Consider the following 18,899-nt stretch of genomic DNA (forward strand, 5'->3'; position numbering starts at 1 on the left):
ATGAAAAACTCTAAAATGTCAAGCAAATACTGTACTGGGCTTAAATAGTAATGTAACTGAACAAACCTGAAACAAGCTGAAAAAAGGGTTTGCTCTCAGATTCGTTTGAGTGGTAATTTTCGTTCATTTTTTCACATATTGCTTTTTGAACCTTTTATTTTCCTTTATCTCTTCAGCAAAGAGTTGAGAGGTCACTGTTTGTGCTGTCCAGGCCTCGGATGTTCAGCTCATCAGCGTCTTTGCGCCCTCACGTGGTAGCAAAGGGGAAACCATCTCCAGCTTGAAACCCAGGTAAACTTTGTGTGCGAAATCGTGTGTGTAATTAGAGAGTGAAATGTGTTTATCAATGTCTTTATTGCCATCTTCCTTCTTGAGCGTGTTCGCTGTGTGACTGTTAAGTAAATAATGAGCGGGGAGGGTTGTGTTCAGTTCCTCAGAAGCTTCAAAGGATGAGCTATTTTATTAGTTTGCTTCACAAGTGGACAAAGTACATATTTTATCCCTCACCCTCTTTCATTCCGGGGACTGTACTTTGAAATCTTTTAAACCGCAGGGCGATCATTTTTAAATAAATCCTGATTCCAAATATGATGTGAGACGCCCCCGGGAGGAAAGGAGCCCTTTAATTCCAATTGATTGAGAATGTAAACAGAATAAAACTACAGTTTATTCTTTGAAAAGATTGGTTAGAGGCTCACATGCCCGTTTTGAAAAATCTCCAATCAGATGTGCAGAGGCCGGACGCTGAATCCTGTGTGACTTTCACTCTGAGTGACCCTCGTAACCACATGTTCTAAACGCCAAGATAGCTCTTAATAATGTGTGTTAAAGTCTTGGCAGTTGGGCTGCGATATCTGTTTCTTTTCACATTTCTACACTAGAAGTTGAGTTTCAGGGCCCCTTGGACTGGGAACAAGTCTGCCGCCAAGCAGGATATCAAATCAGGGATGTGAGTAGCCATAAAGCCTAAATGAGTTCATGTCTATCGAGGGAGTTGACAGAAGAGACATCATCTGCTTGGTTACGGCGATTGACAAGGCGAGAGGCCAAGCAAGGGAAGCATTGATCTGGTCATAAAACAGTTTTACGGTACTTTGGGCCTTTGGATGTACACTGAACCCTCATTAATTGCGGGCGATACGTTCCAGACCCACATGCCAAAAAGAGACTTCATGCTGTTTATTGCAACTCCCAGTTGAAGTTTACAGTCAGACTAAACATAAAATGAACAGAATTACACATTATTTAAAACAACCACTTTGCCTTCATGTGAACAAACAAGGCAAAATGCCATAGACGTGCTAATGAATCGCATCGGTGTCGTGGTGTTATAACCCTTGAAACAGATTATATTTGAACACAAATGATGAAGAAACACACGTGGACAGACAATATAGCAATACTCACTGGCATGTATTCTTTATCCTTTGTGATTCAAAAGTAAAACTCTTCATTCTATTTAATTATGTCATTACTGTATGCTCTTATAAAGTACAATATTATAGAGTTCTATTTTTCTTCTTTTGGAAGGCTGGAACAGATTAATGACATTTCCATAATATGAGATACTTGCGTTTTGGGTTGCGAGCGCGGTCACGGAACGAATGAAACTTGTATCTCAAGGCACAATGTATTCCTTTGCGCTCGTTCTCACTCTCTCGCGTGCACAGTTCTCAGAGGCAAAGCGTGCTTCCATGGTTGTATATTTGTCACTCCCAGATTACGTTTTCTGTAAAATGAACACATAAACAAAAGAGAATGCAACATTGTATATTTAAACACTAAAATATTCAATCAAACCATATGCCGTAATTTCTTCGAACAAAAGTCTGCTAGCTTAATGCTACCAAAATAAAAAAAACACCATGGATTGTCTCACAAAAATGATGACACAGGGCAAACTCACCATTAGGGAAGCACCAGAAATATTCTGGGACCATGAGATTTCCAGGGGCCCCTGAATGTCTCATAAAAACAGATTAATAGTTCTCTTCAATTTAAAGTTATTCTTGTTTTAGTCTTAAATCACATGATTAAAAAAAAAGATCACAACTCTTAATGTAGCATGACTGTTTCTGGTGATAAATTGCTTTTGTCAATGGAAATCGGCGAAAAGGATTCTGCTCATGTCTGTTCCTAAGTAGTACCTTCATAGTTGAATGGGTAGTTCTTCCACACCAAACTCATCCAAGCTTGCCTTGCCTAAAAGAAAGGGGCCTTTTTGAAACTGCCCCTCAACGTTAGAAGCATATAATTGTCCTAAATGTCCTCATTAATTTATCTGTGGTTTTTCTTCTAGGGCCCAATCGATTAATCGGCCAGATAATTTAATCGGCTGATATTAGCCCTTTTCAAATCGACAAAAAAATTGGCCAATGTCTTCCTTTTTTTTTTTTTTTTTTTTTTTTTGACACTTCAACATAAGACAAAGATAATTGCATTCAAACAAACAATAAAAAAAATAAAAATTGGCAAAATTTGTGTGATTTCAACCCCACTCAACGGATTTTTGAATATTTTTCTCTCTGGTATAAAGTGAAACAAATACTAAAGGACAAAGTATTATAAAACAGTAATTGATATTTTTATTGTTGTAAGTGTAAAGGGACAAAAACATAACTTATTCTACCAAATATCGGAACCGGCATCGGCCTCAAAAGATCCATATCAGTCGGCCCATAGTTTTTTTGTGGATTTTTGTATCGTGAATATTTGACTGTGCACATTATGAACGCAAAACTCACATCGTCACTCTCTCCTTGTGCTTGAATCTACTCAATAGAGCAGCAAAATGCAAATCCCCCCCCCCAAGTGTGGAATATTTGTCAGGAAGAAAAAAAAAGGAATCGGGATATAATTGGCTGTCAAATGTGAGCTACATAAATCAGTGGAAATATTACTCTGTCATGGAGTGAAGATGACATGAAGAGCCGCTTAATGTGCCTCGGACCTCATTTAGCAGTCAAACACAAGTTGTAAGAACACTTGTTCCCATTGATATTGCCAAGGCTGTCTTTAAATACAGCTGCAGCCATGACGTGCACAATTATACCTCCTGTACGAAGGAGTCAGAGCCTTAAATCGGGCGCCAGGGATGTGTCAGCGTGAAGAGTGTTTAACCTTATTTAATAGGAAAATCTTGGCATTTTCTTTAAACAGGTTCAACCTTCCTGCAGATTCAGGCTCATGCAGTCAGTCAGAGATGTAATATACACTCTACCGTGTCACACTGAGAGGTCCTGAATACTGTATTACCTTATTTAGCTCCATAAAGGGGGCAAAATATGAGGAAACAGCTCTCAGTAGGATGCAGTGTAGTTGTACACCACTGCAAACTGAAGTGTCAATCCAAACGGAGCTTTGTTATCTTTGTAATGGCAGCTTTTATAGTGGAACGCATTACAGTACATTGTGCACATATTGCAGTGAGAATTCTAGATATTTGTTGCACAAGACCTCGACGCACAGTGTTTTATGTCAAAGCTAAAACTAAACTACATTGAATCTACTCACATTCAAAGTTTTATTTGAAAGCAAGCAACCTCAGAAATTGATTCCAGAAGAAAAACGTTTTGAAAAGTTGTTGTCTCTGAGGCGTCGTGATCCTCTCTTGAAGGCGGATGAAAGCCCTCAGTACATAAATGTCACCAGAAGTTATTTTTTTATTTTATTTTTTTTTTCTCTCTGCAAATGCTTTTTATTTATGTTCTCAGTGGATGTGGGGTCGCAAACATGTTGCAGATGTGGAGGAAGTGGATGCACTACATGACAATGAAGCCTCTTGAGAACACCATGATCATAAAAGCAGACAATATTTCAAAAGTGAGTTATTATTTAAACAGTATTTTTTTTGGGGGGGGGGGGGGTGCAATTTGGCACTTGCGCTATTCCTTTTGGACAGATTTTCATTTTAACAATGGTCAGATGGCTCAGGACATTTGTAGATGAGGTTAAAAAAAAAGTCGCAGACGTAAAACTGGTTCAATATTTTACAGAATTTTTTTTTACTCATTTATTTTTAATTACATAACCAATTATTTAAAATAAAAAAGTTAAATGTAATTTTTTTATAATGGAAAGATGGACCAGGTCATGAATAGATGAGGTAGTTTATATAAAATACTGTAAGTGTAATAGTGTTTTTATAATTCATTCTCATTTTCAATTTGATTATTAAGTATAATTAATGAACCATTATCTTATATACATGTATGTGTACCTTTGTGTTTTTACTCATGTTTTTATTATTTACAATACAATTGACTAAGCAAAAATTAAATAAGAATTCAACGAAAAGAAATCGAAGAATAGGAAATACATTTGAACTAACCAACTTGGAGGAGACAAAACGAATGCATAATATGCAACACATATTATGGGACTTTTGATAACGTAACTGCTCGGTGAACGAGGTTAAAGAATTGTATTGTGTGCGTGAATATTAATTCCGAAATTGCTCTTCTAATTTCAGCCTTGGAAAAGATGGAATCTGACTGCAACCGTCACATTTCAGCACACCAGCAATGTGAGTAACTCAGAGATCCTCAAGGGGGCTCTTCACCCCCACGTTTCATGCGGTGCACCAAGCAAAGCTGTACAGCAGCCCATCTCGCTGCAGCAGCAGTTCCACCGTTTTGGTTCCTACAGCCCAGATTGTGCCTTTTGCTCCAGGAAGCCCAGGGCATCCCATGGTCTTTCGTATCTCTCACTGTTGTGTGCACACAACAACTTTTGTAAACCCCTCCAGTCTTCCTCGTGGATGTTAAAGAGACATTGCGATCATGAATTAATACCGCCATGGATTAAAAGCTGCCAAAGACATGACATCATGCACAAAAGAGAGTGTGTGTAAACAGACAGTCAACATGGAATGTAACCAATTACATTTTGTCAAGTACTCAGGTAAATATTTGAGGGAGATAATCAATAATTCACCACATTGCTGAATACAGAACGGAAGAAAACATGTTGTTTTTCCACAAATGACAATTTCAAACAGTGTAACAACCACAAAGGACAATGTAGCCGTCTAATATGTGCCGTCTATCACTATTTCCCAACCTTTATTTAGACATACATTATATATATAAAAAAAAAAAAATAACTCCAAAACGTGACTTGCTGAAATAATGAGAATCTTGTTTCGATTTAATCCCAAGTTTACTTACTCAGTGGACCTATTTAGTTGAACACGAAGCTTTAATTCTGCTGTACGAATGGCAACAGGCAGATCCAAAGGCTAATTGTACCTTCTTCCATTTAGTGGAAGGGCATTTGACTGTTTTGCCTGACACTATACGTCACTGGCACAGATACAGTCGATAGTAAATAAATACTGTTATAATTTTTAGACCAAGTAAGTGAAAGTTGGGTCATTTGGAGGTTGGGTGGGAATCAGGTGGATGCAGAAGTTAACTATACCTTCTGCCATTTAGTTGAAGAGCATGTAATTGTTTTTCCTGTCCCTATACGTTGCTGGCATAGATGGACGGACAACGATACGTTATTTGTAGTCAAATAAACCACTTCGGGAGCAGTGAAGTGAATTTGGATTATTCAGAGGTTGGTTGTGAATCGGGTCATCTGTGCCATCTGTCATTTAGTGGAAAAGCATTTAATTGTTTTGCCTGTCACTATATGTCACTGGCATGAATAGATAAACAAAGATACATTATTTGTAGTTAATAAATGTTTGGCCCAATTAAGTGAAACTGGATTATTTAGAGGTTGGTTGGGAATGAATTTATCATGCTTTGCTAAAAACTGAGGACTCTTATGTGACACGTTTTACTGAAAGGGTGTACATACTTAATGCATGTGATGAAAATGAAATCAGCTACATTCAAACCAATGGTGCATCATTTGCCACTGCATGGACACTTAGACAAGATGAGTTACATAAATGCATATTGCAGCACATTTTATGGTCTAAGTATGTGAATCGACTGACAGCGTAATTCCAATCCCATCTTCTTTTTCTTGATAGTTGCATAGATGGTCAATTTATAGCTTATTTGAGTTTATTTAATGTACTGTGTTAGTTTAATTGCATCCATTTGCAACTTCACCGTGGCTGTTTTTTTATCCGGTGCAGCCTCATTTGATCTGTTTGTAATTTGCATGGGAGACAATTGCGCCAGGGGGCTCTTTGGAATGAAATAATGATGCACTTCTGAAAGTTTCTGTTCTTTTTGAAAACTCAAACAAATCACAAAAGGAAGAAAACAGAGTCACATCGTGTTTGTGCTGACCTTGCTGATTGTGTTTGCTTTCAATCACACGGGTCAGGACGCGGGGCAGGCCCCACGGATCATTTACTTTAATGGCCGCTTCCTGCCTGCTCACAAGCATGCGGCATATGGAAATGTAACATTATTTACTTGACATGATGCAAAAGTAATAGGCAGGGCTTGAAAAGGGAACGTTTGTGCAGATAGGCTGAAGAGATGGCGACAAAAGCGGAGGGAAGGTTTCGTCTAATTTTGTGCCCTGTTGGGACGACAGATGTGCGGATGATGTCATGTCGAAAGTGGATCGAGCGGGAGGGCGGAGTGAACAAAGCGCGGGAGGACAGCCGGATGAGGAGGAGCCTCGATCCTACAGTGGGACTGGAGGGGAGGAAGAAGGGAGGGGAGCGAGGTAGCCGCATAGCGTCCATTGCTGTCACGTGACCATTTCGTAAGATGGAACCCAGCTTCCAAAGTACCTTCAACTGCCTTTCCAAATGTCCAAAACAAAAGATTTCGCTGTTCTTTGAACTGCGGAGGCAACACATGTGCTGAACTGTTTTTTTTTTTTTTTTTTAATTTGTTTTTGTTCTCTCGTCGTCGCAGGACCTCTCACAAAGCGCATCCTTTCCAAACCGCACAGGCCGTTGGAGCTATAATTTACTTAGCGCAGTCATTGCTGAAGTTTACCCTCCCATGCTGGGAGGGGCCGCAGCATAAGAACCCAATTGTTCTTGTGGTCTGTAGTGACAATGGCTGTTTGTGGTCCTCCAGGGGGAGAGACCGGAGAGGGGGCGAAGGGAAGAAGGGAAGGGAGAAAGGAGAGCTATGCCATCCAAGTCATTTGTACTATTGACTGTCACAGATACACGGTTACAATCTATGGCTGGGATGCTGTTTTATGGAAGTTTATCTGTGCCAAGCAGCACCAATGTACGCAGTGGTGGGCCTTTCATTTGTTACCTGGGCCTTCAGTGGAGACTTACCCTACTTGCTCCACCTCTTAGCAACCAATCAGAAGACGGAACGTTGCTGACGTTATTGTGGGCCAGCTAGCTGGCCCTCTGAAATCTCAGTGGTTAAGAAAACAGTCCCATTGCTAATATAGTTTGTTACACTGGTCAGCACTACTGATTCTGAAGGCCTTGAACAGATGAGAGTGACACGGCAGCACTTAGAGGCTGTAATCTGATTGGACCAAAAAAAATAAAATAAAAAATCTAACGTACAAATACAGGTAGCAGTGAAACCAAGAGAAAAGTTACGAAGTGAAAAGAATAGACTGTTGGGAATAAATTATTTTCTCGAGGTACTCCAACTTCCTCCCACATTCCAAAGACATACATGTTAGGTTCATTGAAGACTAAATTGTCCCTAGGTGTGAATGGTTCGTTGTCTGTACAGTGCTGTGAAAAACTATTTGCCCACTTTTCAAATTCTTGTTTTTTTTATCTCCCCAATTTAATGTTCAAGATCATCAAACTAATGTAAATATCAAAGATAACCCAAATAAACACAAAATGCAGTCTTTAATTGGTGATTTTATTTATTAAGGGGAACAAACTATTCAAAGCTAATTGGCCCTGTGTGAAAAAGTAATTGTTCCTCTTGTTAAATCATGAATTCATTCTGCTTATTCACATCTTTTGGGAAACTGAGTTCAGTGTCACTGCGCACACTCCAGACATATTCAGTCAAGAACCTGTCTGACGAAATGAAGTCAGCCAAAAGAGCTAAAAAAAACTGCAACAAAATGCCTTGATCCAAAGAAATTCAAGAACAGATAAAAAATAAAGTAATTGATCAGTCTGGAAAGTGTTACAAAGCCATTTCTAAAGCTTTAGGACTCTAGTGAACCACCGTGAGAGCCATTATCCACAAATGGAGAAAACATGAACATGGCCACTTGAGCATCAGTAGAACAATGAAGCACATAAGCTCAATGTGCACGGTCACGCAGGAGCTGCTGTTGGCCACAGCTCACCCCCAGACACTCACACACAGACTCACCATAGCTTGGCCAGCCGGCCGACCTCCCTCCAACTTGCCAACATCAAATGCCACCCCACCAGGCTCCACCTCTTGTCGGCACATAACGAACTCACAGACACTACAATACTTGCAGTATTTTCCATACTTTTTATGCTTGCAATTTTACGTGTATTGTTTTGTTTATTTGTGTTTGAAGCATGTGGGAGGAGTGTAACTATATATATATTTTTAAAACTTGTTATATGATCGCTCATTGTCCCTGTGTTCAGTTTTTTAAAAATTATTCAGTATTCTGTTTTTTTTTAAAGTTCAACATATAACAAATTTGAAAACTAAAATTATTTAACAAAATCAATTTGTAGAAATGCAACATTTCGACAAATTCTGTATTTAAAAAAAAACCAAATAAAAAACATTTCAATTCAAACGTAAACTTTGATGGCACCAAAATACCACAAGAGGTGTAAAACTAACTTTTTGAACCATCAAAATATAAGTTCCAAAAAATTGTCAAGAAAAATTAACACACCAAAAATTTCAACAACATTCAACAAAAGAATAACATCTAAATACAAACATAAATGGCACAAAAATACCACAAGACGACAGCCAGAGAGAAGCAATCAAACCTTTCGTAATTCATCCAATATCCAGCCAATCGAGTTATGCTCCATTGGTATGTGACGCTGACACTGGAAGGATAGGTAGACCTTTGTAAATCTGTGTTGGAAATTCAAACTCAGACGGCACAGATATACTTCCATACTGCTTTCCCAACCGTCTCCAAGCATCCAGACATGACCGGTTAGATCCGTCTCGACCAACTTTCAAGTTGATCGTGGTCAAGGGGTCAGTGTGACCACAGAAGCCTCACAGATGGCATTTTACTGAATTTCCTTGCCAGGATGTCGCCTGCATAAATGCAGCCATTCCTGGCATTGTGTGATTGAACCACACTGAGAGGCATTGTGCTGTTATGGGCCCATTGCAGGAAGGTGCATGCAAAGAAAGAGCACCCCTCTGTGTGTCTCTAAGCTTTGAGGTCAAGTGCAAAGCGGCACGGTCATTGATTTACTGAACACGTGGCAGCCTCACACCGAAAGTAATCCAAAAACAAGGGTGACAAAGAGCACCTTGATTTGAATTTGCATGATATTTAGTGTGTGATAGGGCCGGACCATGGAAAATGTGTGATTTTAGTCACAAAATATTGTTTCCCCTTCGCTCATAGAAAAATAAAAAAAACAGTGACTTTTACTTTTTTTTCTCCTGATACCAAAAAAAGATTTCAAACTTGTTTTTCCCTAGGATTATTTTGCATCAACTTCCACAGAAATAATACAAATATATATTTTTTTCTTTGCAGGTATTTTGAAAATAAGTGCTTCATGGAAAAAAATGTAAAAACATGTACAGTGCCGTTCAGAAGTTTAGGGTCACTTAGAAACATCCTTATTTTGTTTTAAAGAAAAGCACTCGTGCATATGTACACTAGATATAATATAGATCTACACTACCATTCAAACATTTGGGGTCACTTAGAAATCTTTAAAAAAAAAAAAAGTAATTTTTTTCAATGAAAAAAACCCAATCAGAAATACAGTACAGACATTGTTAATGTATAAAAAAATGCTTATCTTTAAAAACAATTAAAAAAAAAAAAAAAAAGGATATTTCAAAGTGAGCCGCAAACCTTTCAACAGTATATACAATGGTGTGTTTTTATGGAAAACATGAACTTTTCTTGGTGATCTCAAACCTTTGTGTCTGTAAACATGGTCCTTAATAAATTAACATTTTTAATCTTCCACAATTCAAGATCTTGAAATGCGCCATCAAACTGTATGGTTCGGCTGGCTCAGCTCTTTTCTCACATAGAGTTGTCCAGGGGAGGCAAGGCGACCTCAGCAAAATATTTGCGGCTTAGATGCACATACCTTGGGTCAAAAAAGTTTCCAACATGTCGACAAATCACTGCTTTTGCAATTTATAAATGAGGGGGTCAAAAAATTCGCCAACTTGGCAATACTGACTATGATTTTGTGAACGAGCTCTCCTCCCTGTTCTCATCCCTGTTGTTCGTAAGCAGTTGTCAACGAGCCCACGCTTTGAACTATGGAAGCCGCCAAAATAATTGTCCTGAGCAATCAACTCGAATGAATTGATAAACTTGTTTAATCACCCATCCCAGTGAAAAAGATGCGGCCCGAACTCTCTCCCCCGGGGTTCTGACCTGCACTTGAGGACAATCCAGGCCTCACTGGGTAATCATTGACTCGTTACCCACGGCAACCAAGCCACAACATACTGTACAACCACTGGGCTGCTGATAATAAAGTGATAATGCCTTCACAGGTGCATGAACCCACTCAGACAGTGCATGCATGTGGGGCCATATCAGATTTCTGACTAGATATTTGAACATGGACATCCATTATATGCACTATGCATTTTCATTATGCCATTACTCAGTGATGGGCTGGGCATTTGGTACCTGGGCCTAGTACGTCCAATTGTTTAAAAAAAAAAAAAAAAAAAATCAATAAAAAGAAAACTTCAAAATTATTCAAAAACACAATATTGCAGCATCCAACGGTGCCACGTACATCATCTGGAGCAGTTCTCATTGTCGTCGTCCCCCCGCCCCCTCTAATAACATGACAAAAACATGAAATATGTCAATGAAATGCATCTTTCTCACCAGAGATGCTGATTATTAAATGTATCAATTAGGGCTCGACCGATTCATCTGCCGGCGAATTTAATCAGACAATATTAGCACTTTACAAATCGCCAAATATCAGGCGGTTATTTTTTTATTTTTACTTTTTTAAACACATTACAAAATAAGTGACAAATGAACATTTAAAAAAAAAAAAAGAAAAAAAAAAGCCGGCAAAAATTGGCCGAATTCTGCAGATGTTTCTCTGTGTTGTAAAGTTAAACAAATACTAAAGGAGAAAGCATTATAAAACAGTCAAATGTTCATCAAATGTTTTTTTTAATTAATCTGCCAGCTAATCAGTTGTCAGAATTTTATTCGGCCAATTATCGGAATCGGCATTCTGTAACAAGTTTTCCTCTGACCAACCACTCAGAGGATGTAAAAATGCTGATGTCATTGAGGGCCAGGGGGCTTAAAGAAATCTCTAGTGTACTGTAGTTGAAGTAGTAGTACTGATTCTGAAGTTCCTGGGCAGATTAGATTGACATGGCAACACTTAGAGGCAGAAATCTGATTGCACTAAAAATATCTAACTTCCACATGTACTGGAAGCGGTAAGCCATGAGAAACACTTTGAAATGAAAAGAATAGACCGTCTGGAATAACTTAATTCAGTTTCATGAAATACAGTGGGTACGGGAAGTATTCAAACACCCTTAAATTCTTCACTCTGTGTTATAGTGTAGCCATTTACGAAAATCATTTAAGTTCATTTTTTCCCCCTCATTAATGTACACACAGTAACCCATATTGACAGAAAAAAAACAGAATTGTTTAAATTTTTGCAGATTTATTAAAGAAAGAAAAACTGAAATATCACACAGCCATAGGTATTCAGACCCTTTACTCAGTATTTAGTAGAAGCACCATTTTGAGCTAATACAGCCCTGAGTCTTTTTGGGAATGATGCAACAAGTTTTTCACACGTGGATTTGGGGATCCTCTGCCATTCCTCCTTGCAGATCCTCTCCAGTTCTGTCAGGTTGGATGGTGAACGTTGGTGGACAGCCATATTCAGGTCTCTCCAGAGATGCTCAATTGGGTTTAAGTCAGGGCTCTGGCTGTGTGCTTAGGGTCATTGTTGCAAGGTGAACCTTCGGCCCAGTCTGAGGTCTTGAGCACTCTGGAGAAGGTTTTCGCCCAGGATATCCCTGTACTTGGCCGCATTCATCTTTCCTTCGATTGCAAACAGTCGTCCTGTCCCTGCAGCTGAAAAACACCCCCACAGGATGATGCTGGCACCACCATGCTTCACTGTTGGGACTGTGTTGGACAGGTGATGAGCAGTGCCTGGTTTTCTACACACATACCGCTTGGAATTAAGGCCAAAAAGTTCTATCTTGGTCTCATCAGACCAGAGAATCTTATTTCTCACTATCTTGGAGTCCTTCAGGTCTCGGAAGGGTTCTGGTCGACCCAAACGTCTTCCTTTTAAGGATTATGGAGGTCACTGTGCTCTTATGAACCTTAAGTGCAGCAGAATTATTTTTGTAACCTTGACCAGATTTGTGCCTTGCCACAATTCTGTCTCTGAGCTCTTCAGGCAGTTCCTTTGACCTCATGATTCTCATTTGCTCTGACATGCACTGTGAGCTGTAAGGTCAGGTGTGTGGCTTTCCTAATCAAGTCCAATCAGTATAATCAAACACAGCTGGACTCCAATGAAGGTGTAGAACCATCTCAAGGATGATCAGAAGAAATGGACAGCACCCGAGTTGAATATGTGAGTGTCACAGCGAAGGGTCTGAATACTTACAGCTGTGTGATGTTTCAGTTTTTCTTTTTTTAATAAATCTGCAAAAATGTCAACAGTTAATTTTTTTTCTGTCAATATGGGTTGCAGTGTATACATTAATGAGGAAAAAAAAGAACTTAAATGATTTTAGCAAATGGCTGCAATGTAACAAAGAGTTAAAAATTTCAGGGGGTCTGAATACTTTCCTTACCCAGTGCTAATATTTGAATTTCGGTTGTAAATGTAGGTCAGTGCTTTTGCTAGGGTGTAGGACAGCAGAGAAGGCCTTGCTGGCCCTGACCACTCACCACGGCCTTTACTCGAAGTATGAGTATGATCGCTTTTGCATAAACAATCACCTCAGGAGTTTTATTGAACTTCACAAACTCCAGGATCACATTTCAGTCAGGAGCACGCACTGGGCTGATCCTGGATCAGTTCTCCCGGTGCAGAGGTGAACAAAATCGATCTTATAGTGGTGCAAGGTGGGGCCTGCGCCGCACTGCAGCACTTTTTTTTGAGGGGTGCATGCAAGGGTAGAAAAAGCGTAAGAAGCTGGGTGGTATGAGAGGCGGCAGTTTGGCCCTTTTGCAAAAGCCACCTCCCACTTCTCACTTTTCCACACCTACTCTCTCACCGGCCATTTTCACCTCCTCACGCCATACTCCTCCTTGCTCTCTCCGGTATCTGGGCTGCTGCATGCAACTATCCTATGGCCTGAAATCCAACGAGAAGGGGCCTCAGCTACTGGAGAATGCAGCTGAGGTTCCAGCTGTATGTTTGGCCACCACCTCCTCTGATCACTTCATAATTATACTATCAGTCAAAACCAGGCTCGGTACTCTTCCTAATAATCTCTTAATTGATGGTATGAGTGTATAAAGTCAATAAAATGAAAGCTCGATGGGTTTTATGCGAATAGCTGATATGACCCAAACACCGGCACCACTAATAAATGATCTATTGTGATTTTTCACACCACTGCATCTTTTCCCATTATCCCCCCCCCCCCCCCCCCCCCCGTGTAATTTTTATTCACATAAAACATAAAACAAAAGAGTTATAGAACTATCAGTTTGCTTGGTTCCCCTTATTTACACAAATCAAAACACAATGGATAAACATCACAAAGAAAATCTTAATTACACATCGTACAAAATTTAATTCAAATGAAATTTCTTTATTCAAGATACACATGGAGTATTGGAGGCAGATCCATGTGCTTTTATTTAATAATATGAGATTCAATACTTTAATTTTACATCAACACACAACAGCGTGTAAAGTATTGTGTAAAATATACAAATAGGAGAAAATCTAAAATCAAATGTGCATGTGAATAATACACGAATAAAATAATGTAGTTAACTCATATCATTCAAACACTGTAAATGTGAAAGTGCTGGTGTCAAAATGGTAAAAATTCTCCCACTGCTCCTACTTTGTTAGGTTTTGTAATAAATTAGGACACACGATTTTATTACATTATTATATATATCAACAATAAGGAATCGTAATACACATTTACAGGTATTCATTTAGAATTGATTGAAGTTTTTATTGTGAACTTGAGGCTTTCAGTTTAACCAATGGACCGGCAAATACACACATTTGTTGTTCGTGCACACACACACTTCAAGTTATTTGAAGATTAAAAAACAACAACAAACATTTCACTGTTTGTCTTGAGGCACTGGAAGCTCCATCGGTATGAAAGTCTATCAACTTTTAAACTTTTCATCCTACATGCTTTATATAGACAAGTCAAGGTGAGTGGACACACACACATACACAATCCTATCGTATGCCTATTTTTATGATTACTGTACAGACAAAGTTAATGGGTGCAAATGCATGCAATATCACCATAAAAATCTCATAATATACTACTTAGGTCTCTTTGGTATTTTAGCTGGTGACCCATTGATTTAAGTGTATTGTTTTTTTAATTTTTGTTTGATACTTTATTTATCCACAAAGAAAATTCACTGTTTTAGTAGTCTCCACAATTACAAGTTAAACCAGGCATGCCAATTTACTAATAATATTAAAGATTTTAATATACTACTATATTTAATATTAAACATATTAGCTCAAGATCTTAAGGATATCATAAATATTAAACATCTACACAAGTCTTTTTTTTCGTTTTTTCCCCTTCTTTTTAAATACAGAAATAAAAATAATAATGCAATGGAAAACACTACGTTTTGGTTTAGTTAAGTTTTATATGGAAATTTGGAACACTATAAACCCTATATTTGCGTCGGTTATTCATAATTAGGATTACAATGTTATGCAATTGTTAATTTAGATTTGGGTGTAAATAACAGTTAAAATTTGAATTTGTAGTCCGCAAGAGGTCCTTAGGAATATGAAATGTTTACATCTCCCTCTTTTGATGTCCTATATTATGCCTGACTGTTATGTAGCTGCAAAAATATATTTACCAATTAACTTGTTTTTCCTTTTAAGTCTATTCGTACAAACTGTTGTGTTACAGTTCACAATTCATTTAACACGTGTAGAAAAAGTTCTAGGTAACTTTTTAAACCCCCCCAAAAAACATGATCATTATCACTGCCTCATTAGGACCCATAACCAGTTGAGAGGATTATTTTCATGTTTTGCCAGTGATATTTACAGTTTTAATCACTTTTTTTGCGTGTATGTTTGTGTGTACAGGTAAACTGAAACTTAATTAAATATTTAGCATCTTTTTATGACGGAGGTAAGCATGTGGAGCTAATTAACAGCGTTTTGTAGGTGTGTGGAAATCCACTTTTAATGTCTTTTCGAAGCTAATTAGTCAAACCGAGCTAAGTAGCTTACAATTAGAATTTTAAATTGAATGCATTTGTGTCGTCACAGCTATTGAAGTCTTCATTTTGTTCAATAGTGAGATTATAACATGCACTCTTCAAACAAGCTATTTGCCATGCAATCGATCAAAATGACACGGAAGAAAAATGGCTAGAATTGACTAAAACGTTGATGTTATCACCGTATTGTATTTTTTTTTTTATGTACTTGACACGGCTATTTTGCCATCAAAGTAAGCTTTTAATTATAATTTTTATTATACAACATTGGCATCAGGCAATATTAAGTAGGGCTTTTTTTCATTCGCGGAAGGGGGAAAAAAGGAGGGGGTGTGAGGCAGCCCTCAATAATCGTCTCGACGTAGCCTACTTTTGCTGCTTTTAAAACGTCAAGTGTCTTTTCACTTTATTATTTTTGTTGTTTTTTTTTTTTTTTTTTTTTTAACCCCCCCCCCCCCCCCCCTCTCCTCTCCTCTCTTTATCAGACATTCAGTAACAAGTGGACTTCGATGTCGGAGCGGTGGCTGCTTGTGTAACGGGCTGCTTTCACCTCAGCTGAACTTGACGCATCTGCTCGAGCGGCGGGCAGAGGACGCGCCGTGTCCCCGCTGAACCGAGCAGCCTGGCCCGGGGAGGAGGGAGCGGAGAGCGGCGTCATGATTACCCGGCTGCCGTCTCTGAACACGGACACTTTTTTTTTTTTTTTTCTTTTTTTCCCCCTTCGCCGTCTGGAATGTCTCTTTGCTTGGGGCTAGACGAGAATTCGAGAACGTTGGACTTGAACGTGACACTGGGTACGTACTTGTGCATTCACTCTCTTCCTGGTTGTTTATTTTGTAGTTACGTAGACAAGACGTGCTTATATTTACCGCAGGTGTCCGGACATCGTTATGGCCGGGCCATCTAATCGCACAATTTGAGTCTTTTAAGGGTAAATTAGCCCTGGCCGTGAAGTGGCACAGTTAGGACTGGCACACGTCTATTCCTGCCCTTTGTTGTCCGCTCCGACGTGAGCTCGGCCGGTTAGCCGCTCACAAGCACCTCCGTGCGGGGGGAGAGCGTCAAGCCCGTCGCCGGTAGGAAGTGACCAGAAATTGCTTTAAACGAGAAAAGTCATGACCCGAGATTCACCTATGGTCACATATGGTCGAGGAGTGCGGTTTCCCGACGATGTGTCACTGTGGTTTCCCCCTGCGAGATGTTTTTGATGAAAATTAATTCAATGAAACGTGAGATGGGCTTGCACAGCTGTGGCTGGATGTGATTTATTTATGGTTAAAAGGCTTGCGTGAGCTGCTTTAATTCATTCCCAACCTAACACAATGTCACTCACTTAAGTGTTTGCAACAGTCATACCGCACTTATCAGTGCATTTTTTTTTCGATGCGCGTCTGCCCCTATAGGTCCATGCACCCTGGCTTCCCAACAAAAAGATCCGGTGACTTGCTCTTTTGCTGAGAGGAGGGAAAGCTCTGCCCTTTTGGGTGCCCGCACTTTCTCATGTGATGTATTAATACCCTGACGTTGCATGTTTACAAAGTGCACTCGCTGCTATAAACAGGAAAAAATGGCATCGTGCCTTTTGAGAAAATGGAGGAGCAACACAGGTGGCAGGACAATGGCCCCGGGGGCTCAGTTCTCCTCGGTGAGTCTGTGGCACACACAGGAGCAAGCACATGGTCGTGGGGTGAAAACCGGCAGTCTGATTTTACCCAGCTCGAGCCTTTTATGTGGCCAACGTGGCTGTGTAACAAGAGGCCTAGAATCACAGGGATTTTCAGATTAATCATCCCTCTCCCTGCGCCGTCATATCTCACGCGATTGATTGAGCGCTGAGATAGCGAGGTGAAATCTGCCCCTCTCTGAAGAGTTGATGGGATGTGCTTTGCAATGTGGCTTGTTCCTTTTGAGGGTATTTTAGGCCAGAGGGCAGGACACGGCGTTCTGGGGATTTCTTTAGGCGAATACGGCTGATATTGCTGCAGAACGTGTTCTGATGTCCCTAATGAGGTCATTTAAGGTTTCTTTTAGGCACACTTGTACGTATTGACATGCCATGTTGTGTTCTAATATACACAGATGCATGTTTATCAACTTTCATTTTACGTTTGCATACTTTATGAATACGTGTGAATGCCTCCGCTGTCCTGACCAAACAGTTGCCGTAGCCGTTTTAAATCTGCGTTCATCTACCGTGCAGGGTACTTAAGTGCTTGACCTAATTTCTCCGGCAGCAAAGAATCCACCAGTGAAGGCCTCGCTCTGTGTGTGTTTGTGTGCGCATGCGCGTGTTGCTCTGGGTGTTTCCTCTTTGCCTTTCTAACAGGAAGCTGATGTGGAGTTCAACCGAGGACAAGGAAAAGGCCTTTTCTTTCCACTGTGAATCATTTTGAGAGCGAGAGAGAAAGACAGAAAGAGGAGAGGCAGAAAATACTGGCAAACAGACACTGAGGGGGAAAAAAGAGCGAGCACAGCTTCTGTATTGATTCAGTACTCTACAATCTGTTCTTCTCCCACTTCATTTCCAATTGTCTCTTTCTCCTTTTCTGCACCCATTTTTAGTTCTATTCCTCATATTGCAGGAGAGACGGTGGCATTCAGCAGGGAATGTGCACGTTCATGGAGAGTTCATGAATCCTGTGAGAAGATGGGGAGGGGAGAGGAAAGGAGAGACGAAAAAGCAAATGAAGCAGACCTCTGTGGGGAGCAGTGCAGGTTCCTCCGGTTGAGTTTAAACATGAGCGCAAAGAGGCTGGCTGCTTGACATGCTCAGGAGGCACGAAGAAACCGTGCCAGTAGCTTTCTTTATTAAGGCCAGTGAAGAGTCCCTCTATGCCTTCAATCGGTGATAGCATGGAGAGAACAAATTGCTGCATTCCCATCGCTATAAATAGCAGATACACCGCTTTGAGCATGAGCACCGAATGAAATATTAAAGCCAGCTTCCACTAAGAGCCATACTGAAGAGCAAGATAAAGGGTGTTGTGTCCATCGTCTTGTTATGGGGATGCAAGCAGATGAACACTCGTATTTGAAAGGGTTACTCTTCTGCAATTCAGTGGAATATTTGGAATCACGTTGGAGCAATTAGAGAACTAACGTGATGCATATTTGAACATCAAGTATGCAACAGTGCCTTCTTAACCTCAAGAAGGTCATTGCTGTCATGATACCGCAGAAATATTCCAAAATACATGTTTTTTGGAACATAATTGACTCGAAATAGAATAGAAGAGAAAAGTGCTGTCATTTTCCAGCCCTTGATTGTTTTGACCACAACACCAGAAGAATAGAGTCCTCGATTTCAACACGACGGTTGGTCGTCTTGTACTACATTATGGGGCTGTCACGAGTACTCGAGTTTTTCAAGTGCTTTGAGTACAAAAAAACGATTGAGG

The 18,899-nt window shown here is 39.8% G+C and overlaps 1 protein-coding gene across 2 annotated transcripts in view; it reads left to right on the top strand.

The window, feature by feature from the left end:
• The first annotated feature begins 16,016 nt into the window (after positions 1-16,016).
• LOC133472212 (peroxisome proliferator-activated receptor alpha-like) overlaps positions 16,017-18,899 on the top strand; it is a 36,935-nt gene continuing 34,052 nt past the window's right edge. The window contains exon 1 of one of the 2 annotated variants that reach the window (XM_061762762.1): positions 16,017-16,295. The gene's annotated coding sequence lies outside the window, so the exon portion shown is untranslated. The remainder of the gene's footprint in view (positions 16,296-18,899) is intronic. The other variant, XM_061762763.1, reaches the window with a different exon arrangement.

Source organism: Phyllopteryx taeniolatus, chromosome 22 (genome assembly GCF_024500385.1).
Source record: "Phyllopteryx taeniolatus isolate TA_2022b chromosome 22, UOR_Ptae_1.2, whole genome shotgun sequence".
In the NCBI taxonomy this organism is placed as follows: Eukaryota; Metazoa; Chordata; class Actinopteri; order Syngnathiformes; family Syngnathidae; genus Phyllopteryx; species Phyllopteryx taeniolatus.